The sequence below is a fragment of the Filicampus tigris genome, chromosome 2 (assembly GCF_054856515.1).
Source record: "Filicampus tigris isolate MCC_2025a chromosome 2, RoL_Ftig_1.0, whole genome shotgun sequence".
NCBI classification, from domain to species: Eukaryota; Metazoa; Chordata; class Actinopteri; order Syngnathiformes; family Syngnathidae; genus Filicampus; species Filicampus tigris.
Window position 1 is genome coordinate 18,462,266 of NC_141218.1, and position 23,422 is coordinate 18,485,687.

Sequence of the window (23,422 nt, forward strand, 5' to 3'; positions counted from 1 at the left end):
TGCTTTGATTCTGCAGCCTGTGTTTGGCTCGAAATTAGCAGAAAGCCTAAAAGAATCATTGAGGGGGGCACTCATCTTATGGCCTACATACACCAATCCGACGTCGGAGGTCGTGAAGTGTCGTGGCGTCTGATTGCACCTTCTGATTGGTTTAGTGACCAATGTCGTAGCGTCGTAACCCGTCAGGAAGCGTCTGGTGGGCGTTTTCGCATGTTGAATCGGCGTCGTGAGTCGTGACATTTGGTCACTCTGATTGGCTGTTAGCTGCGAACCAAAGGGAAGTGACAAATGCGGATAAACAGATAAACGGATAAATGCCTTTGCTGCCTTAATCTTCTTACAAGTACAAGACCGAGGGTTGACAATGTAAGTATTTCACAATACCGTGTCAAGAACGTGATGGTTTACTTCGCGTGGGAGTTCATCGTGAGCGAAGAATATAGCTGAATGCATTGTTTACGTTTTTATAATCCGCCCCCGGTTGGATATTTCTAACAATGAAAAATAGTGACTACCGCCGCTGATGGTATGAAGGGGTATTACATCTCAGGCATGCGCAGAAGGTAACGCATGGTCAGCTTCGCTGCCTGTCGTTGCGGTGTATTCCTCCAGCGTGACGTGCCGACAGCCGACGCGACGCCACAGGGGGTAAACGTCCGTCACAGTTGGCCAACATCGGATTGGTCTATCTAGGGATAAAGGTCCTACAGGAAGAAGATGCAGGAGCAGCTGCTACAGAATAATGCCAGGGGAGTCTGGAGGGGCCTGAAGACCATCTCAGGCCACGGACAACCCAAGACCCGCACTGGGGGGGACCTGCAGTGGGCAAATGAGCTGAAGCTCTTTTTCAATAGGTTCCATCAGATGCCTGACCCCACTCAGTCTCTCCTGCTGCAGCCTCCACCTACTCCTCCTGCTGGGTGTGTCACCCCCTCCCCCCTTTTCTCCACAGTCTCCAGCTCCCAGCTACACCAGATATCCACCACTCCCTCCTGCCCAGCCTTGGCCTTCACAACATCTCAGGAGAAGAACCAGCTGAGGAAGATGAAGGCAAGGAAGGCAACGGGTCCAGATGGCATCAGCCCCCAGCCCCTCAAATCCTGTCTCACCTGATGAAGACCCTGGAGAGACCGGTCCTTGTCCACCTGCGCCCCCTGGTGAGCTCCTCAATGGACCCACTCCACTCCAGTTCGCATACCAGCCTAGCATCAGTGTGGATGATGCCATCATCTACCTCCTCCACACTTCACTCTCCCACCTGGAGAAGGCGGGGCGCACTGTGAGGATCGTGTTCTTTGATGTCTCCAGTGCTTTCAACACCATCCAACCCGCCCTATTGGGAGACAGGGTTTTGTGGACTGGTGCCAGCAGAACCGCCTCCTGATCAATGCGGGGAGATCCAAAGAAATGGTGGTGGATTTCGGTAGGCACCAGCACTCTTCACCTGCACCAGTGAATATCCGGGGAACAGATGTTGAGAGAGTCTCAACTTACAAGTACCTGGGTGTTCATCTGAACAATAAACTGGACTGGAGCGACAACACAGACGCCCTCTATAGGAAGAGTCAGAGCAGACTCTTCCTACTCAGGAGACTGAGGTCTTTTGGGGTTCAGGGGACACTCCTCAGGAACTTTTATGACTTGGTGGTTGCATCGGTCATCTTCCAGGGAGTGGTCACCTGGGCAGGAGGGCTGGACAAACTGGTCAGGAGGGCCGGCTCTGTCCTGGGCTACTCCCTGGACTCTGTGGACTCGGTGGGGGACAAGAGGATGTTGGCCAAGCTGTCATCAATGCTGGACAACCCGGACCACCCCCTCCAGGGCACCCTAACAGCACTCCACAGCTCCTTCAGTGACAGACTGTTACACCCTCGCTGTGCAAAGGAGAGATTCCGCCGTTCCTTCTTGCCTGCTGCTGTCAGACTCTTTAACAAGAACATTGTGTAGTCCCTACAAACTGGCGGACATTAATGCAATTGTGCAGTCCTGCACCTGAGCTCATATCGTGCAATACCCAACATTCCCCACTACTGTAATACCGTGCAATATTCAACATTCCCCACTACTGTTAGTCTAGTTTTATTTTTATCCAATGCTGTTCCTTACATTTCACTACAGCACTACAGCACTGTCACTTACTTAATTGTATTTTTCCTCTGTACTATGTACAGGCTAAAATGAGTGTTCCTCATACTTTTTATGTAGATGTATGTTGGTGTGTATATACATGTGTATATAGACATGTTACTGCGTATATTTACATAGGTGTGATCCTGAATGTTTGCTGTCAATGTTATACATTAATGGCTACATTATGCCGCCGTCCCTGTGTGACCTATATCTTTGCTGCTGTAAGACTGAACATTTCCCCACTCTGGGATCAATAAAGGCATTCTTATCCAGGCCGTTACAGTCAAGGTGGTGTGGAGAGGGGAAGAATTCTGCACATTGTTGAATGGTGATTACCATTAGGGACTCTCTTATGTCATTCTTAAGACAACCACCGCCTTTTAGCAATTAGAAATATATCCGAGCTGAAGAGCTTTCAAGGACAGACTGCCTGAGGATTATTCCCATTTGTGCGGTTTCACGGCAATGTGCAACATGCAGTCGTCTCACAAAAGACAATCTGGAGATATGTGAAGTGCCAACGGAAGAGGAGGTAATGATGAAAAGATCGTGGCAGATTTTTCTCAATCAAAGCCAGAATCTTTCTTTATTGCGTAGCTCCTTCTCCAGTCATGCAATTCAGATTCAGCACTTAGCAGTCCAGATGTTTCACTGGAGACATACTCACAATGGTCAGGGCATCGTATGCTCATAATGCTAACTTTAGATTGACATCAGTGTTATAGTGGATTTTATTTCCTTGGATAAATAAAAATCAACTAATAGAGTTCACTCACTCATATCTTAATTATATTTACCCCAATTCAACTTTAAATTCCACTTTAATCTTCTTTAAATGGTAAATGCACAAACTAGATGACAATCAATAGCGTCTTTGCTAGTTATAGGAAAGTATTGCACTCCATTGTGCTTAATTAATTATCACACAATGGACACAATTGAATTCTTTTTTTTTTTTACTTTTCATGCAAAATACATTTTTTAGGTACAGTTAAGTCACATTAACTTAGTAGTACAATAGTACAATACATTATCATTTAATCTTTAACTGTATGTAGTACATTTTTTATTTAGATTTTATGCACAACATAACTTAATTGAATTATTTAAGTACTGTTTTTCAGTTCCTATATTTGAATAAAGTCTTAATATTCAAACTGCATATAATCTTACTGTCACTTAAAATAATGAACAGACTTTTAACTAATAAAACCAATGTCTTGTTTTTGACGTACGCTTGAGCTGTTGGCCATTATGGAAGGACTTGGATAGCTAAGTATTCTTTGAGGTGGTGTCTGGTGTGAAAAGTTGGAACCACTCGACAAACCAATTATTATGCACATCCCTAATTGACAATGTCAGAGCAATTAATTTATTCATTTACTACTTTGGTTATACATAGTCGGCAGTGGTGTAAAACGGGAAGCCACATGAAAAGATTAAAATATTACAATGTTGTACTTGAAAAAATATTGTTCAATTATTAGTCTGGCATCATTTTACATTCAGTTTTTGTGTGAGATATTACTGTGTTAGCTTGAATCAAGCTCGCCCAATCAATCAAGATCCTTTCCTGATTTTCTCAGCCATCTCTTATAGTTTTGTTCCCCAGATTCTGCACTCACGTGTAAGATGATTTACGTTCAATCATCAATGGCCGCTTGTGCAGAAACATAAGCGTGTGAGGCAGAATCTGCCTGGGAGTCCAGTGGGCGAAAACAAAGACACCCAAACAGTGACTACTGCAGGACACGCATACAGTACATTCAAATGCAGACAGTGTCAGTGGGTAACCATGGCAACGCTAAAGCCCTAAGGTTTGTTACTGAAACCTAGTTAATTAGAAAGAGGGAGTAACGCCATTACTCTTGGGGTGGGCAAGTGTTACAGCATCTGTTTAAATCCACGTGTAGCTTCATGTACACGCAACAAATCGAAAAAAAGTAGCCTGCAACTACAACACTTAAACACTTTTTCTCCTTTAGCAGTATTACGAAACTAATCGGGATAGCTTATGGTGCAGCGGCTAAATAAAGCGTGCTGCCAAGACACACCAATTATCGCATCAGGGTGATAAGTTATACAAGTACATCTGGAGGGGGGAGAGAGAGCGAGTAGGGGAGGAGAGGTGTCGGGGGACGGGGCGGGGTGGTGGTAGTGGTGGGGCGGGGGGTTGAGTGAGCCAGCGCGCGAGCGGGAGAGGGATGAAGTGAAAGTGAGTTGAGAGTGGAGAGAGGAAGACGCAGGACTAAATTTGCCTGGAACACAAAACAACAAGATGGAGTGTATTTCTTTCACGGGAGGTAAGTAATCTCCATGAGGTGGTGGGGGTTGGTGGGGAGGGGGGTGTACAGAGGAAGAGGGATGGAGGGATGAAGGCTGGGGGGCTTGAGAGATTGATGCCTCAGTGAAGGACACAAGCTAAATACCTTAAACATGGTAGGGAGCATGGGGAAGATGTTGATTTGACAAAGAGGATGGAAGGGGACAAAACACTCATCCTATGCTTGGCTCCCAACAATGTGTGTGCGTGTGTGCGTGCGTGTGGGTGTGTGTGGGCGTGTGTTTGAATAGTGGATTAAATTAGGAATAATGATGATGATTATAGTTCATTTAAAAAAAAAAAAGCTCCAATCTCCTTAATACAAAGCTTTCCTACAGTAGCATTTTCTCTTTGCAATTGTGCAGCCCTCCACCTTATTTTTCTCCCTCTGCCTCCGTCTTATTCCCAAAGCCCCAATGCAACTTGTTTGTGTACTCCTACTTGTGCCTGCTGCTTCCTGCTCGCCCCGTGACTCGGTGGCCAAACAACGACACTTTTTTTGGCACCTTTGCTTTTTAGCCATCATTGACAATGTCAATCAATTGTGTCAAAGTGTCCTTAAGGGAGAAAAGGGAGAAACGCTAACGACAAGCTCGTCCACTTTTAATTAAGGTTAATTAACCCATTAAGGCCTAAAGCGCCTGTCTCAACATCTCCCTAAAACCTATGGGCGACTATAGAATCACCCTCTAAAACCTGACGTTTTCCCAGATATTCAACACCTACAAAATAATTGATACCTCAGACCCTGTAGCAGAAACAATTCCAAACGAATTTGAGATTTTAGACATGTGGCTTTTACACAGGCTTCAGCTTATTATTATTTACCGTTTCAATCATAATGTAAAAATGAGGTGTCAGTGCAAGAGAAGCACTATTTTTAATTTTTAATTTAAATTTTTAATCAAGTGGTAATTACCCTTCCACATTACTGCTTGAAAAAATTCCAGGACATACTCAGAGGGCTCACGACAACGCCACGTGTACATTCTGACGCATTTTATTGACTATGAGACCGAGAATTGGATACAAAAAAAAAAAAAAGACGTATCCACTCTCCCGGCTGTAAAGGTACAAAGACGCAACAGTGCTCCCGGCTCTAGTGGTACAAACGCGGTTAGGCGATCCCAGCCTTAATGGGTTAAGAGCGACAGTGTCACAGGATTGATTCTTTCTGCACTGTGTGTGTGTGTCGGGGGGGGCGGTCGTGTGCGTGTGTGTGTGTGTGTGTTTAATGAATGCATACATTGTACAAAGTATTTACTGACAGTATGAGTGCGTATTATCTGACTCCTGCTCCACATGATACAAATGACCAGAGAAATGTTGCGTTCTATAAGCAACATCAATGTAGTTATTCCAGTCACAGAAGGTGATTTATTTACATTTAAAACATGTGTTTATGATTGTTGAAAGAAATTATTATTATTTATTATGTATTATTATCATTATTATGAAAACATGATATGCTAGAGAAAAAAATATGGCAGATTCAGACTCAGCACAAAAAAAATAATGTACTAAAGTTTATTTGCATCTCTGATTGAAAAAATATAATAACACTTTTTTAACCAGAGTAATTGTCAGTTGCAGCACAAAAGCAAAGTTTAGCCTGCATTGTTAGTGGAAGTTGTCCACTGCATACAATGTATGTGCGGCGTATGTGCTGCAAATCCACAAGGACGGAACGCCGCTGCTCTTGAATTGAACCTTTTTCAATACGCATCTAATAGAAGAGGTGCTGGCTGAGTGGTTTCAGAGAGCTAACGGCAATTGACCAACAAGCGGGAAAAGACTCCCTACTGTTACTTACTGGTTGGATGCTCCGCAAGCACTTCCAAATATGGGCAAGCTTGCACCGGGGCATTGTCGTAATTGGGCAAAAACTCATGGTAAAACACCAGACGCGATTCTAGGATCAGAAGTTGGGGGGCTGACAGTTTGGGTATCAGAGCACATTCAATAGGGGGGCCTTCGGACTGCGAGGGGTGTTGAGGATTTCACACTTAACTACTCAAAAAGCGTGCCCATACACACACACATACAAAATATGAGTTTCAATGACATTGAACAGTGTTATTGTCTGACTACCTGTAACCTTTCCTAGCTAGAAAACATGTCAGCTAACTCCTACCTAACAGCATGAACAGTAACAGAAATTACACCAGGTAATAATAATTATGTATCAATATTGAGTGGTAGAAGTTAAGAACTGGGCCACATGTCTTTACTCCATGTTGTCATTGGCTACGTTTACATGGACACATTTATTCAGATTAAAAGATTGATTGCCATAAAATGGTTTATATACACACTCCATTCAAATTAAAATCAAATAAAATCAAATTTGATTCATATAGCACTTTTCACAATTTTCACACATAAAAATGCAACTCAAAAGTGCTGTACAATAAAAACATCAAAATACAACATAAAAAGAAGTCCCGCTCCCTCCGTCCCTCCCTCCCTCACAATATACACAAAGACAGATATCCATTTGGAATATTCTTTCCCGATCAAGACCATTCTGATCAATATTTTATTCCGAATGATAGAGGTAGTTTATGACAATTGTTAATCCGATCAGTGCACATGAAAACACTTAGTTCGAAATTTCGGAACAAAACGTCTTTAACGTGCATGTCTGTGATGTCAGTGTACGCGTTTCTGTTATTCCGGAAGCTAGTCGAAGCAGAACGAGCGAAAGACATGGCAGGCGCAAGACTGAACTGGTATATTTGCAGCCCCATTAGAAAGTGTTAACTCGATGTAACCGCGCAAATGGGAAAAATATGCGAAATGACACTAATGTTTAAAGCACAAATGGACAGAGCAATGTTTTGTTGACACGGAAGTCGCTACGGCTTCTTTTTCTTTTGCTACTACTTCTGGTCAAAATAATTTATTCCTCTCAAAAGTGTCTTGCATGAAAACGCAAAACCTAATCGGATCAATATTTTTGTGTCCATGAAAACAGTGCATCCGATCATAATTTTAATCCGAACTCTGATCAGCTACATTTTTTCTCCATTGAGAAGCGGTGGGAGGGATCAGGTGGAGCAAACCATTTTTAAGACAAAAAGGAGCATACGTAGGCTAGTTGGCTTAGCTGGTAAGTACTTTGGAAGTGCATGGACTAGTTTACAGCTGCTGAACCAAGGTAATAAAAGTTTCAACAAAAGCCCTGGCCACCCGAATGACTGGTCATGTTAATGCATTTTTTTCCAATAACATCAGAGAAGGAGATGTAAACATGTCAACATTACATGTTTATCGTGGTTTCTTTAAATATATTGGGGGTTTTAAATGATTTTTTTTCTTGTGCATTTTTGATAAAGCGAGGGTCGACTGTAGAGTAAATACACAAGTCGTTTAAATAGGTATATTTCTGTGATCGAGTGTTGTTTCTTTCAAAACTTCTGATCGCTGATTGACCCCAAAAACCCCGATCGGATAAAACCAAGTTTTGAGACCATAGTTTTAGACTATGTGTTGTTGGCAAATATAAATATTTTTGAAGGAGTAACACTTGGGACTTGGTCCCTTACTTGACACAAACAGCCAGGATTTACTATAGTGTCTGTTTGTCCTGTTTATTCCCAAACAACACCCTGGGCAGTGTAAGAATGAAACACAGCAATAAAGTGGCAACTGGATAACTGAACTAATGTTAATCTATTGCCAAGGAGGGCTAAAAGTCTTACTGGGGCAGTCACAGTAAATACACAATATTCCCATTTATGTGGTGTGCATAATTTTGATAATTCAGTTGTTCCTTTTATAAGCCTGCTTGCTCTATTGGATTGACGGCCATTATGCAAGGAGGTAGGACTGCTCATATTGCTTTAAATATCCTGAAGCAGTTTAGTGCAACTGAACAGAGTAGTAAATAATTGATTTGGATGTTGTTGTCTTGCAAATAAAGCATGTTGACATACTTTGCTTTTATTGCATGTAGACTGCATATCAGCCTTTATGGCCAAAACGAATTTGCTACTTGGTGATCACTAACAAACGTATCTACCTACAGTAGATGTTCACCAGGTTAACGCACTTTCTTAGGCATTATTGACAAGGAAGCTGGCATGTTTGGTTATACACTTGGGACAAACACAAGGTCTATTCTATGCATCAGGGAGAGTTATGTAAGATGCAAGAAATGGAGGGACACGACCAGATCATTTCCATTCTGTAGCAGAGTGAATACATTTAAGGTGACTCAAATGAAACAAAGAGAAAATACTTCGAACAAAAGTGAGAACATTGCTGAGTGCCATAAATACTTTTTTAAGTTAGCAAGCTACTTTTTCATACAGTTACATGGTTTCTTCCTGAGCATACGTGCCACCACTTCACAAAATTTCACGGAAATCAGCTGATCGCTTTTTGCATCGTCGTTCGTAATGAAAAAAGCAACAACCAACAAAAGGTAATCAGCAAAAAAAAAAACTCTTTGCTATTTTATGCTTGGCGGGGGAAATTAGATCACAGAGATAGTTACATAATCAATTAGCATCATAGAGTCAGTACTGCAATGACTTACCCCTTGACACTAAATCATTTTAGAGGACGTGTGTTTTTATCTGGAATTTGGGAGATTGTGGCACAAACATGGTTTAACCCAGTTTTACTTAAGAAAATAATTGCCTTTGCGGGGCCATTAAGTTGATACCGTGAGGGATAACTAGACCATAAATTACAGCAACAGTCACTGCACTAATAGTTCCTGTAGGAATACGACTGCCATATTTTTCATTAGGAGGAGTGTGGAAGCAAATGAAAGAACCAACCCCGATTTCAAATGACAATTAGAAGCCTCATTTAATGTTTGATTCTTAATGCCGCACCAGGATATGAAAATATAACTCACGGCAGTTAAGTCCCTGAAGGAGTCCATCTTATCAACACGCAGATGAACCAATGACAACTCTTCAATGTGGCACAGCAACATTCTACTGAACAAACATTTTCGGACTGCCCAGACAAACACGACAATGGATATTTGAACACAAACGGGTGAGTAACATATGTCGACAGATTTTTTTGGGGGGGGATTATTTGTTTGTTTTTGAACAAAACAAAACATCTCATGTATTCAAGAATCCAAACAGCAGCGCAAATGCATTAATCAAGCTAAACTGATCATGCGGCAAAAAAGCAACCGCCATGTACACCAGCAACAACAAAACTCTTATATTTACTGCTCAAAAAAGGAATGGGAGGCAGAACACTTATGAAATCCCACCCCCAACTCGCATTTATGTAATACGGCATACTAATTTCGCTTCGCTAATGGCAAAGTTACATCTGTACAAAGTACAAAGTCCTAATACTGTAAAGGACGACTCAGGAACAGTACACTGATCTGAGAGCATCATGAAAGGAGGAGGAAAGGGAATTGCTTTGCTTTACTCATGACTGAGAGGCTTTTGAAAATTTGAGTTCTTATATGTCTGATGTGAGCATTCCATGAGAACTTGTTATCACTTATTACTCCTAAGAATTTATAGTCCTTAACACTTTCTAGTTGTGCACCATCTATATGTATTATCGATGCAGGGTTACTTTTATAGTTACCAAATATCAATAGTTTAGTCTTATTTAGATTCAGAATAAGTTTTATTACCCATCCATTTTTTAATTGTATTGAATTCTTCAGTTACTGGGCTCACAAGGTTTGTTATAATTGTCACTACTGTAGAATATATTTGTACATCTGCAAGCAATATTACCTTTAATAGTTTTGATACATTGATCATATCATTTATGTACATATCAAACAGATGAGGACCCAGTCCTGAACCCTGGGGGACACCACAAGCGACACCAAGTTCATCAGATAAATGCCCACCCATGTTTAAATACTGTGTTTGTTCTGCTATGTAACTAGTTAGCCAGTTCCCAGCTACCCTTCTGATCCAGTAATCATCCAGTTTATTAAATAAAAGTGAGTGATTTATGATCTGAAATGCTTTTTTGAATGGTAAATGCTATGCACTTACATAGCGATTTATCTAGACCATATGGTGCCCAAAGCGCTTTACAAATTCAAACATTCAAGGTCAATAAATATTCCGATTGCATGATTCTTTTTATCCAGTGCTTTTGTTATTTGTTCAACTACTTAAATCCGAGCCATTGATGTGCTTCCTTTTTGTTCTGAAGCCATATTGTGCTTCATTGAATGTATGATATATAACAATACTCTTAGGCACATATTGTGTATCCTCTGCAAAAATGACTTATACTGCAGCTTACTGAGTCATGTGTATGAGATTTCATTTTTTGTTTTGTTTGTTGATTGGTTGACTTTCTATTCAAAAGTGATAATCAGGAGAAACTTTGCAATTGGCCCTCCAGCCTTTGGTAATGGCTTTCTTGAAGATCCTGATTGGCAACGGTCGAATGGATAGAGGTTGTCGCACCACCTGCTACTTTGACATGTGTTTGACAGCAAACACATTTTTACAGGGACTAAGATTTCATTTCCCACACTCAGGGTGACAAAAACATGCAGAAAACCACTATTTGGTAGTCCTGCTGAGCCAGGCAAAGCACCAGAGGGTGCTGGTGATGAGTCTGCACCCGGGCCGAGCCCCGAGGGGCCCATTCGGGCCTCTACGGCTGCTCTGAGGCGTGCCCATTAAAATATGTTTATTTTTAACTTGGCATGGGAGTGAATGTTTATCACACCCTGGTCTGGCGAGTGGGGTATTGTGTGTACAGTACACAGCACCCAAAGGGGCAAAGTGTGCTTTTGTGAAGGCTTAAAGTCGCACACTGATGTGTCCTTGCAGCAGCTAAAAATCATCAAGCTCCCATTCTGAATGAACGAACGAGTGATCCACAGATGACTTCCCCGCTGCAGCAGAGTGTCACCGAGTGCATATGTGTTTTTATTAAGTCTTCTATTGTTTTTGGCAAGCGTGACACACATTGCATCCCATATGACTTCAAACCAACTGTCATCGGAGGCTCGAAACTGGCTGCATGTCAGTCCTAAAAGCAGATATTTCGTGTATGTGTGTGTGTGTGCGCTTTGTGTGTGCGTGTGTACCTGTCAGACTAACACTCAGTAAGATGTTGTACTCACTAGACCGTGGCGACCTGCTGAACCTGTAACAGAGCTCATCGAGCCCAGTAAAAGTAGAGCGACCCACAGATGCACACGTACGTACACACACTCAGGCACACGCACTATAAACACAAACACACACATGAAGGCGCATACATGCATGCTGAACATACTGTAGTCACACACAAGAGGTACAAATACACACTCCAGATAGAAAGACATATACACAAACACACACAGCTTGTCCGCACTACACGTTCACACTCCCTGTCCAAGCATCATATCAAGCCATTTCAATGTTTTTTACCATTTGAATCATCTGTTTGATCTGAGTAGGCGTTTAATGTTAATAAAAAAAAAACATTACCACTCTTTACTATGATTAAGTATTGTGTACATAAAGTCCTTACAATAATATCTGTATGACATATAGGCTCATACACTGTAAAGCGTCATTGTTAAATACACTTTAATCATGCATCATGAATTTGTTCATGATGTTCCTGCAATTCAAATTTCAACTGCAATTCTGCTTCCTGTTTGCCACCTCAATTCAAATTCAATTTCAAGATTTGAATTGGAATTTAGGGTTTTCAAATTCACTTCTGAATTTCGTATAGCCCTGACTCACACACAAAGACACGCTCACATACATCAATGCGCAGTCCACACATGCACTACATATTACACACACGCGCACAGCCACAGACGAACACTATGTTTGACTGAAACATCTGCGATATAGCTAGGCAGCGATGGGTGAACCTCGATATAGTGGGGATTACTTTTATACTTAAGGCGCGCGCGCACACACAACTCGTCCGGACAGTGCACGCACGCACACGCGTACACGCTATAGTGCATACGCACACACACGTTAATGCACGGTTCGCGCGCATACGCGCATGGACACACGCGCGTCCATAATGCACACACACACACACGCGCGGAAAACGAGCGCGCTTACATGGACGCGCGCGCACTCGCCCGGTACCAGACGAGTGAGGAGGAGCAGAAAGTGCGCTGAAGGTGACCAAAGTTGCTCCTGAACGCATCGGGTTTAAGTTCCGGTCCAGAAGTGATCCGCGTCGAAGCTAAAGAAGCCGGTGAAGAAAATAAGAGGGTTTTTTTAGGCGCACGCACGCCGCTATTTTGCGCTCAGGGAGGGACACTGCGCCCTTTGACGAGGAAGAGGAGAAGGAGGAGGAGGAGGTGGAGGAAGAAGAGGCTGCACTGTGGTGTGCGCGATGACGAGACGCTGTCGTGGACTTGCGGGGCAGCCAAGTGGACTCGAGTGGACCGCGGCTGTGAAAACACTTCCTCCGAGGTGAGTGCGTCTCACTGATGTCGCTTTAGCGCAGCTGCGACGTCGTGCTGGTTTAAGGTGAGGGTGACAAATGGTGCGCATCGCGGGGCTGCGTGTGCTGCGGTCGGAGGAGCGGGAGAGAAGTCGCTCATCGGGATTTGCAGGAGCCGATTGAACGTGTGCTAAGTTAGGGGATGCTTTTGACACGGGAAGCCCAGGGGGAGCCACAAAGTGAAGGGGGAAACGTGGGGGCGAAGGTAAGATGCGTGTCGGCTTAATGGAGCTTCCGAAGGCAGGCTGCTCTTTTTTGGAAGCTTTTATTCCTCTTTTATTGTCAACCTACTGATGTTAAACGTGAGAAACGTGCATTGGAACACGTCTGCTTTTATATAGGGAGGGCTGGGGGGAGAGGAAAAAGAGACAGTTGGGAAGATTAAAGTGAGCGATAATACTTTGAGCAATTGCGTGGGTTTTTTTCCCCTCTCTCTCTCTCATCCGTGCTGCTGCTTGTGCATGTGACACAAATTGTGTGTTTGTGTCTGTGTGTTCCCCAATGGACATGCCCTTCTTATGTTCCACTTGCAGCACCTGCAACCTCTCTCTCTCTCTCTTCCTCTTACACACACGCGCGCACGCACACACATTGCTCAACTCATCTGAGGCTGCAAACACACACTCAGATGTACAATCAGAGGATTAGCAGTCATCGCGGGCCGTAGTGTGACTCCAGATTAGAATGAGATTCCCCCCGCCAAAGCTGCACAGGACACTGGATTAATGAAGAAAGGCAGAGTGGAATGGATGGGTGGGTGGTGTGATGGACTGATAAAAAAAAAAAAAAAAAAAGCTAAAGAGTGATAGGCCAGATGAGTTGGGTGAGGTGTAATGTCCGAGTGAGGGGGGGAGAATGCGCGAATCCAGGGCAAGTCGTGCGGTGGAGGGTATGTGGTGAGAATGAAGAAGAGGAGATGGCAGCAAACGCTCTTCCTCCATGCCCCCCTCGCCTCAACCCCCCTTTTTGATCTCCTCTTATTCAGTAGAAGAGGAGCGCTGCTTACATAATGCTCCATTCCGAACACAATTAACCAAAAGGAGACGCACAATAGGCACCGCAGGGATTGCTAAATTGAAGGATACTAAAAAAAAAATTGGATTCAGCTGCATTTGTCAGTCAAAGCAGACATCAATCAGTTCTGCCTAGAACATCTTGAAGACATTTTTTAATGCCCTATAGGCCTTAAACATTGTTCAGCAAGGTGTCCTGGCTGTTAAACACATAAAGATGACAGTTCTTAATGTGTATGCGTGTGTGTGTGTGTGGTCCTTAACTGTCCGCCAAAGAATTAGTTCTAACAGATTACGCCGTTAAACAGCCTTTGCACTATTGTACTGTTGAATTAGCCAGAGCAATTAGGTTGCCGAGGGGATATATGAGGTCAATGTCTGACTAATAAAAAGGAGGTCTTGGAGAAAATTTACCATGAAAGCAAAACTCGATCCAGCGATTAAGCAAACAGAGCCACAAAAGCAACATACAGTACTGCATATCGAAGTACTGTGTAAATTTTGGATCGGAGTCCATGCAAAGGGTGTGTCAGAAAAGTTCAAGGACTGGTGTCATAAAAGCTATATTTCAAAACACAACGCCAAACTATGAGTTGTGGGCCAGAAGTGGGAGTGTTTACTTCATAATGATAATGAAAAATGCTCTAAAAAGCTATAATAGTAGTCCTGCATTCTGAATTTGATGTACTATACATTTTAGCAAATTTAGCAAAAAAAAAAATTTAGCAATGAAATTCCAAACAAACTTAACTGAAGTGGAAATCTATCTGTCATCAAAGATATGATGCGTCTTTTGGGCTCTCAGGGTTGGCTCGCCTTCGTAGACGTGAGGTGGCAGCCAGTCTGCTAATTCTTTACCGTAAAGGTTTCGATGGCTATAAGAGCAGATGAGTCAGGGCACCAGAGTGCCACATTCTCCGCAAGTTCATCTTGTCAAAGGCTCTTTAGCTGACGAGTCCGGCTCAATCTTTCTCGAGCGTCTTTCAAAGCAGAGCTTTTGCTTTGAGTTTGTATAAGGAGGATGCGAGAGAGGAGAGCGGGGGAGAAAAAAAGATTGCAAATGACAGCTGATGAAAAAAAACGGGAAGAAATGGCATTTTAAACACAGCATGTACGCTAAGAGTTGCTTGACTTGATTGACGTGTATGATTTTTTGTTTTAAGTCTACGCTAGTGTGATGAAAGTCCGGCGACTAGTCGATGATGTCATTGACATGTTTTGGTACAGCTATTCTGTACTACCATCCATTGTTCGAGCCAAATCAGTAGTTCCAGCCAGAGTCACAAAAGAGAAAAGAAAACAACTCTCCATCGGCGTGCTTGCTGCTGGGACAGCCGGGTAACGTTTGCACAACTTGGCCAAATGGGGAAACCCGTTCTCTTACAAGGCCCACCACAGCAGCGGATTCTGCATGGTGGGAATTTGCTGCGTTTGCAAATAACCAAAGACCTCTGGAATAATTCCCTACTCTCCTTCCACTTTGATAGTGTGGGCTAGAAAACTGTTAAAAATCCTGCTTGAGCCTGCCTCTTCCCCCCATTTTAATGGTTCTCCTTCACTTAGCAAAGCTTCCCATTCGGAAACAGAAGACAATATAAATCAATGAAGGTGACGGACTCATTTTATTTAGGTCACTCATTTGTTGCCTGAAGGGCCCAGCATCCTCCTCAAGCAAAAAACGCGATGAACGACAAGTAGATGTCATGCTAGTCGACTAGTAAGTACGATCCTTAATGTATGCCGTGTTTGTTGAAGGTATTGTTTGAGGACCCAACATTTTATACCTCATGGCAAAATAGATTTCAGCACACAATGGCAGCCATACTTTTAGAATGCACTACGGTAGGACTACATCACAGCAAGGGCAGCAGACGTAACGTTGAAAATAATCGTTCCATTCGAACCCAATACAGCACTTAACATTTTGTACGAGTTCCGAACAAATTATCGTAAGAACAGGATGCGAAAAGATGTGCTCGGAATGCACGCATTGTGTTCGGTACCGCAGTGTGCTTCAACAAATGGGTCGGCTTGAAGGTGGTCTTGATTACAGTTTATTTGCTGCAAACAGCTGGTGACGCAGCTGCAAACATCAATGATGGCAGCGAGGGAAGCAAACGGGCTGACTGAAACAATTATTTGAAAGATACATCCGAGAAAGTGAGAGGGATGATTATGTTGATGGGCACTTATCACATTAAGATACATTAAGATTGTCGCTGGCCAATGAAAAACATGTATATTTCATTACCGTAGCAAGAAAAAAACATAACAAAAACACGACACTAAAAACGGTTTATGGGTCGGATTTAGTAAGAGAAGAGCAAATATTTGTTTCAATAGTGACATGAATATCAAGTGTCAGAACGCATACATTTGCATGTTTCTCATCTCATCTCTAATTTGACTTGATATTTCAGACTGAAATTAGTATTCATAGTTAAACAGATAATTTAACAACCTAATTTTGACGTTGGTGCACGAGGCTTGGTTCAGCTCTTCCGTTTGTATCGGGAGAACAAGAGGTTGTCGGTTTATGATGGTCCAGATATTTCAACGTTACGAATACGTCTTCATGCCGCACGAAAAGTAACACTTAGTTACTGGCCACCAGGGGAGTGGTGGCCATCGGGAATTTTAGGATCATTTGGGGATTTTCCTGAACGGCCTATCTATTTCCGGGACGGTTATATTATTTTAATATGTTATTGTCATTATCATTAGTATCATTATTATTATTATTATTATTATTATTATAAAACCTGATGAGCTAGAGAAAAAAAATCAGGGCAGGTTCGGAATCAGTGCAAATAAATCTAGTAAATTTATTTGCATCTATGATTTAAAACTTTGTAAAAAATTGTTGACCAATGTTTGTGCATTTTCTGACCATTCAATTTGAAATGTCCTATTGTTTTTTTTAAATCTGATTCATTGATTAATCAACAAAATAATCCAATCATCGATTGAGGAAATATTAAAATAATCGTTACTTGCAAAGCTAACTTCAACAATACAATTGAGTTGCAAATATCCACTACAGAATATGAATGAACTGATATTGTGTAACTCAGTTACATACAGGGGCGGAGCCAGAACGTGGTGGGCCTGAATATTTCCCTCACTGAGCACAATCCTCCTGTCCCGACACATCGTATATCCAAATAAAATGACAAACTGAATAATATGAAGTTCAGATCTTTCCTAGACAACCACAATTATGTCATTCTTAATATTCAATACAAAAAATTTTTTTTAAAAAAAACACAACGAAACACAAATTCAAAAATAATTTCATAAATTACAAAAATTTAAAAGTATATATTTTTTCATGAATCTCACTGGGTGGGCAGTCTGTCAATCTGGGAGGACCTGTCTCACAGCTCCGCCCCTGGTTACATATATCCAAAATCATTATGACTAGTCCTAATTTCTGTTACAGATATCTACTTTAGTTTGTCCAGTTAAAACTAGTAACTAAAGTTACTAGATGTGAGTTGCAGATATCAGTAAAGACAAACCCGTTCATTACACAGAACGGCAAGCGTGATGTTGCTGACATACTGGATAGTAGCTGTTGCAGCTGTTTTTGACCAGGCAAATCTGAATAACAGATACCTGCAACGTATATACTGTACAGTGACCAGCTGTTCAATGTTCAAAAGGCTGGCCAAAAGTACACAGCACACGGAGATGAATAATTACACGCACGCTGTTAAAAAGTCTAAATCGTCACAAAGTGGACACGTGATCTTTGTCATGCAGCGATGAGTGATTCTTAAAAGATAGAAAAGTGGCAATCACAGGGGGCAAAACGTAAGCGTTTCCTTTCCAAAAGGACACTTGTTCCCATGGTGGTTCCCATGGTGGAGTTTTGTTCCTACGTTACGGTTAAGGCCACGAGTCGGCAGCACAGACAGACGCCGCACGCTGTCAAGAGGAAGAGGAATGCTGTCGGTGTCTCCCGCACTTTGAACAGTGCGTCTCTTGTCCTGAGGCTATATGACCTTCTTTTCTAATAAATCCAACTCTGTGATGTCTACCGCTCATTATTTTCCCAAATAAAATCTCACCTCCTAAACCTCGAGGCGCTCCAAGACAGTAGTGTGCTGGAATTACCTTTTCACGGCCTGCGCTCCATCCTTTTAAAGACTGTCAGCTTTGTGTGCACGCCTAAAGCCATGACATTCAACATGAATATTTCACGGCAAAAGTAAATAATTAATCAGGATGAAAGCAGGACTGGGCAGTTTCTGAGCATATCAATGCTCATTCTTTGGCAAGCTGTTAACATTTCCTTCTATTAAAGATTCACAACAAGAATTAGTCTTCATCCAAGTCAGTAGTGAGACGCAACAAATACTGTTGATGCTCACTCTCTGCATTATGATCCCGTGGTCTCTTTAAAAGAGAAGGGAATTTATTGGAAGCATATTGAACCCATTGCTTTTATCAACTGGAATGACTGCCTATTGATTCCTGATTGGACTTTCTTTAAGAGGAAATGGGAACGCTCTTGTATCGTGAGAGTAGTGGCTGACTATCTCTTTGTCATCATTTAAAGTGACTCGAAGGAGCACAGCGTTAATAGCAGCATTCAGAAACAACGGGCTAAGCCTGCTTATGTGGTGCTAATGTGATTCCAACAAAGGACATTTGACCTCACAAACAGATGTGCCACACTCCTCGGAAGCAGCTGCATAGCGTGCGCAATATATGAAAATCGCGGATTTAATGCTTGTACGGCTAAACTACGTAAAGTACAAGCTGTAAGATACAGAGAGCACTGTACATTACATTACTACTTTTCAGAAACAGTGGAATATAAAGTTAAGACAAAAGTACAAGCAGAAGAATATGGACGCCATTCGATATGCCCGCACAATCCAATGATACCCACTGCAGAAGCCGCATCGAAAATTCTGTCTTAGTAAGGACAATGCTCAGGGTTTCATTCAATTGAACATACGACGGACTTAATAATTAATGTTCAAACTGATCAACTTTGTTGTTGTTGTTTGTTTTTGCAAATATTCTCTCATTTTGAATTTGATTCCTGCAACACATTCCTAAAAAGCAAGGACAAGGACATGTTTACGACTGTGATACATCACCTTTCCTTTTAACAACACTCAATAAGTATTTGTGAACTGAGGACACTAATTGTTGAAGCTTTGTAGGTGGACTTTTTTTCCAATCTTGCTTCCTGCTTGGTCGTATTTTGCAATTTATAATACGAAAACAATTTGAAATGTGGACTCGTCAGACCACAGCACACTTTTACACTGGATTTTTTTTCAAGCTGGCAATGCTTCGCTTTGCATGGTGGAATTTTTAACTCATACTTGTAGATGTAGCGACAAACTGTTAATGGTTTTCTGAAGTGTTTCTGTTCGTGTGGCAATATCCTTTACACCATGATGTCGTTTTTTTTAATGCAGTGCCTCCTAAGGGATGGAACGTCGTGATGCTTTTTGGCCTGAAAATTCACATTGTAAAAGGTTTTTGTGTTTGTTGGCAGGCTGGAACGGATTGATGACATTTCCGTTTATTACACTGGAGAACAATTATTTGAGAAATGAGTGATCATGGACTGAATTAACCTTGTATCTCAAGGCACTATTGAATATTGACTGTATGAAGTGACTGTGCTTGAAAATGATTGGTGAGTCACTACATGGACTGGCGTTTTGTCTGGGATGTTTCGATCTCTCTCCAAGTGTCAGCTGGGGGCAAATAAGCACCACAGCAGATGGATGGATAGAGCTCACCATTTTCTTTTGCTTTCATAAGACAGGTGCGCTACCACAGCGGCATGTTGCTGTTTAAATGACAGATTCCACATATTGAGGGAATTAGCGTATTTCTGCTGAGGAGATACAGTTGTTTCTCGTTTGGCTAAAGCAATGTAACAATGTGTCTGTTGCAGATGTTCGGACTGAACCAGGAGCCACAATGCGTTTGTCAGCATTATTGCCAACTTTTCATCCATCACGAATTATAGTACAGCACAAGAATCTTCTCCACGTCATCATTGAATGACATGAGATATTGTTCATGGTAAATCAGGGTTGGACAAAATATTGTACTGTGACCACTTGATATTAGCGGGGGTTAATAATCGACAATCGCCCCCCCCCCCCCCCCCCTAAATTTTTTGGGAATAATTGCCTATATAAATACAGTAGATTTTTTTTCCCCACTCAATATTGTGATTTAATATGTGATACTCTTTAAAGGTCTTCTTCCTTCTTCCCTATTTTAGAACAAATAAGCAAGAAATTAAAATGTATTACAAAATAAAACAGATGTATTATACATAAATGTTTTGGTTTCATAGATTACGCTTGTGCTAAAATAAAAGCAAATGAACCATGAATTCATATGAAGGACAGTTTTTTTTTCTACTTCTGCTTCTGTCGTAGACGTTAACTTACTCTACACTTTGTCTTGTAGTCTTTATAGCGTTCACTATGACATCTGCACAAAATTCTACCAAACAAGTGAGGCATAAATATAAATGAGGTAATCCTAAATCAGATGAACAAAATAATGCAAAGTCAGTGAAAACATAATAAGCATTTATGTTGCTTAAATTATTTGCATTTTGCATTTGATGCCACACTATTAAAAAATTGCTGAAAATGTGGTTAGGAGGTTTATGGTTCCTATGGAGCAGCTTTTTAGTGTCCTGGAGCCTCAAGTGAAACCCAGGCCAAAATGCCCGATCCGTGTGTGACTGCGTGCAAGTCGGAACCTTTTACACATTCCTCAATCAATCTCTGAATATGTCTGAATGTACAGTACTGTAAAGCACTCAGAGGAGTGGAGCACCACTCTGCGAGCACAGTCCATTTGGCGTATTGTGTAGAGCCTTTCACATGCAAATTGCATAGAGGATAAACCCGGAAGGTTCCCTTTTCTACGAGAAATTGTAAAGAAATGTAGAGACACTGCCGCTGTCAGAGATTTGTTTATTTTTTTTTATCTCCTAACCCGAAGCATCACGATAATGTGTTCACCATGTCACCATAATGTCTGCCCGGATTAGTTTTGTTGTCTTTTGTGAAAGCGGAGCACTAAAGCTTGGATTCTTCATCCTAATCTGTACAAGCTCTACATTATTTCAAGTGTCTTCTCAAAGAATAAGGCAGCATCTCCTCGGGTTAGCAATCTATAAAAGATAAAACTGCATTACACGAGAAACAAAATGTCCCTAAAATTTTTATTCAATCCCACGAGATTATAGTGCCTTTATCTGCAATCCTCAAATGGACAATTGTCTGGAGTTATTTCCAGTGAAGCAACTGTAATTCAAATCCTTTGCCTTGACAACAAAACACTGACAGACGTTTAAAAAGAATAAATGAGTGGCAGTTACGACTATTAGACTTCACTTGCATATCAAGATTTGTGTTCTGTTGCAGACAGAATTTTTACATCTACTTATGGAGAGATTTTGGCATGGGTGGTGGTTATACCGGTTTTTAAAATGTATTGCTGCCATACCAGAAAAAAAATACTGTGTCATGTTATAACGTGATCAATTTCACAATTGAATGTGATCAATTTTACATTTCAACGTTGTAAGTTTCACATGAAAACTTGACTAGGTTCATGCTATAGCGTGATATATTTCACAGTTTAACTTGATAAATTTGACATTGGACAAAATCAAACCAAGAAAATGTTTTCAGTTCAGGTCGCTTGCAGAGCCTTACGTAGCTGTGTGTGTCTTCTTGAAATCTTTATTGACCTCATTTTTGTTTTACAGATTTATAGAAAAGCAGATTAATAACGTAGCATGCAACGTTGAGTTTTGCTCACAAATAGGACTCCGCAAGTGACTTGAACCAGAAGGAATTGCTTTGTCTTGCTTTGACAAATGTGGAAGTCAAATTCATTATGTTTTAACGTGACAACTTAGCACATTAAAACCAAGAATGATATCGCGTTAAAACGTGAAACTCATCACGTTTTTACATGATAAGGTATCATGTGCAAAGGTGAAAATGATCACGTTATAACGTGAACCTTATCACATTTTAATGTGATAAATTTCACGTTAAAACTTAAAAAGCAACATTTATAAAGTTATAATGTGAAACTTTATTACATAAAATTTATTGCATTATAACATGATTATGAACTTTTTATTTTTTCAGATGTGACAGCAATATGTTTCAGTAGGCCACAACATCAGAAACAATTGTTTGTGTTACATTAAAAAATATATATATATATCTGACTTACATATGACTGCCACAACAAAAAACAAAGCATATTTTGTGTGCAAACAAGTGCAGGAAAAATGATAATTAACATCAGATCATTTTACTTTACTTTGACTACTTTCAGTTTTGATACTTTTACATTCTAACATGAACACCGATTAATTACCTTTACACTTGCATGACCAAGAATAATGGTAAAATGCAACTTAATTACTGCAATTAATAAATGTCTTAAGGATGGTGACATTTCAACCCTGAAGGGCATTGATCCCATGTTCATTATTTTCCTGTGGGGAAAAACAGATTTGGAATAGAAATCAAAAAGTCAAGTTGTTCCTTTGTTTTACTTTGGGGAGGGGGGAGGGGGGGATACACCTATAGAAGACCAACAGTTATGCAGGGGATGTCTAAAATGAAATGTGTTTATGCCTGAGGTAAAGTACTGCAGGAGGGAGTATAGCACTGAAACAAATAGGGCTTTATAAATAAGGTTATATCACGTTTTTGTCTGAGGCTGTCAGGAGAGAAATTATGGAGAGGAAATACCTCACAGTACCTGCCAGATAAGAGTCATAAAGAGATGCATTGCACCACAAAAGAAGGTTTTAATTATTTAGTAGTCGTCTCTCTCTCTCTCTCTCTCTCACACACAAACACAACAGCAGAGATTACTTTATGTTTCCTGATTGTTTGTGTGCACTGTGCATGTGTGCATAGAAGGTCGAGTGTTTCTGTGGTAATCAGAAAGTTACTGGTTGAATACCTCCATGGCGTGAGTTGGTAAGAGCCACACAAATGCAGGCAATTTACCATCCGATTAAGCAGGTACCGGTAAAGAGGTGCGGGATAAGAAGCTAAACCAAAATGTAATTGCATTCTATTCCATTAAAATTGAAATTATTCTCCCTGATCCAAAACGGGCCGGCGCCATTGACGTGCCTGATAAGCCAATAAATAACTAGCGCCGCCGCTGCCTGATTTTAACGATAAGCAGTGGAAAACGGATGTGACGGCGGGAAATCATCAAAGTGGTATATTGAAAACACACGCACAAAGGGCACGATGGTTTGCAAAATAAATGTGATATTAGGTAAGTCTCGCATCAGCCGCCATTTCGAAACAAGGAGCGCGCATTAGCATTGTGCCATCTGACTAATCATTGCAAGTCATCAGATAATTAGCGGCACTGCATCACACTTGCAAAACACAAATGACCTTCTGTCATTCGGCTTTTATTCGGCGGCTAATGAAGGATAATGATAAACAATAGCAAGGCCAGACGGAAGAGA

The 23,422-nt window shown here is 41.3% G+C and overlaps 2 protein-coding genes across 4 annotated transcripts in view; one reads left to right on the forward strand and one right to left on the reverse strand.

Annotated features, from left to right (window-relative positions):
• macrod1 (mono-ADP ribosylhydrolase 1) overlaps positions 1–23,422 on the reverse strand; it is a 161,092-nt gene that overhangs the window by 70,118 nt on the left and 67,552 nt on the right. The gene's annotated exons all lie outside the window — the stretch shown is intronic.
• The window catches only part of flrt1b (fibronectin leucine rich transmembrane protein 1b), a 53,920-nt gene continuing 34,813 nt past the window's right edge, over positions 4,316–23,422 (forward strand). The window contains exon 1 of one of the 2 annotated variants that reach the window (XM_086018140.1): positions 4,316–4,433. The gene's annotated coding sequence lies outside the window, so the exon portion shown is untranslated. Of the gene's footprint in view, positions 4,434–12,026; positions 12,856–23,422 lie in introns of those variants that run through there. The other variant, XM_086018132.1, reaches the window with a different exon arrangement.